Source organism: Otolemur garnettii, unplaced genomic scaffold, assembly GCF_000181295.1.
Source record: "Otolemur garnettii isolate 467f Iridium unplaced genomic scaffold, OtoGar3 scaffold00087, whole genome shotgun sequence".
In the NCBI taxonomy this organism is placed as follows: Eukaryota; Metazoa; Chordata; class Mammalia; order Primates; family Galagidae; genus Otolemur; species Otolemur garnettii.
The window spans coordinates 1,173,499-1,174,605 of record NW_003852482.1 but is presented as its reverse complement, the minus strand read 5'-3'; the positions used below and the strand labels follow the sequence as shown (position 1 = coordinate 1,174,605).

Genomic DNA, 1,107 nt, shown 5'->3' with positions numbered 1-1,107 from the left:
TTTTTTTTTTTTTTTTTTTGAGACAGAGCCTCAAGCTGTCACCTTGGGTAGAGTGCCATGGCATCTACCATGCCATCACAGCAACCTCCAACTCCTGGGCTCAAGTGATTCTCCTGCTTCCACCTCCCTAGTAGCTGGGATTACAGGCACTTGCCACAATGCCTGGCTATTTTTTGTTTGCAGCCATAATTGTTGTTTGGCAGGCTTGGGCTGGATTCGAACCTGCCAGCTCAGGTGCATGTGGCTGGCACCTTAGCTGCTTGAGCCACAGGCACCGAGCCTAGTCTTTCTATTTTTAATAGAGATGGGGTCTCTCTCTTGCTCAGGCTGGTCTTGAAGTCCTGAGCTCAAACAATTCACCCACTAGGATTGGCCTTCTAGAGTGCTAGGATTACAGGCGTGAGTCACTACGCCTGGCCCCACCTCATGCGCCTTCCCTTGAAGTCCTTGAAGGGTTCAGTCAGGCCTTGTCACCTTGCTGTCCAGGCCCTGCAAGGCCACGCCCAGGGTGTGGCAGGCCTGAGAGGCGGCTGGGTTCAGGGTTCCTGGCCCAGCATGGTGAGGAGCAGCTATGCATCTATCCCTTCGTGTCCTCCTTCAGTGCTGTCCTGGGTTTTCCTGGGATGCTCTGTAGGCCCCTCCTTGCAACACCAGGTTCCTGCCTTCCCTGCCCATGCCTTATGGTCCCTTTCCAGGCCTTATCTCCCCCACTGTCTCTCCTGTCTCACTGGCTGGGGTGTGACCATCAGGATGTCAGTTCCATGAGGGTGGTGGCTCTCAGCACTGGGCCAAGGGGGCTGCTGAGGGACCTTGCTGCTTCCCCTGGCCGTGCAGCCAGTCTTCCTCAGGGCAGAGGGCCTTTCTGACGTATGGCCTGTGTTTGGGCCTTAGCTGGGTAGTCAGGCCCACAAGCCCCTCTCTCTATCTCCATGGCTTCCATGGGCACTGGGCACTTCTGCCTCTTCACATCTCTTCCTGTAATAATGGCAGGGCTGAAGTTGGCAAGGTCATGCCTGGTACCGACCACATTTCATTTTTGGTCTACAGAGCTAGATCAGGCCTTGCCTTTTCTTTTTTCTTTTCTTTTCTTTTCTTTTTTTTTTTTTT

At 53.7% G+C, this 1,107-nt stretch overlaps 1 protein-coding gene across 2 annotated transcripts in view; it reads left to right on the top strand.

The window, feature by feature from the left end:
* Positions 1–1,107, top strand: part of TRAF2 (TNF receptor associated factor 2) — a 37,763-nt gene that overhangs the window by 19,672 nt on the left and 16,984 nt on the right. The window lies entirely within an intron of this gene.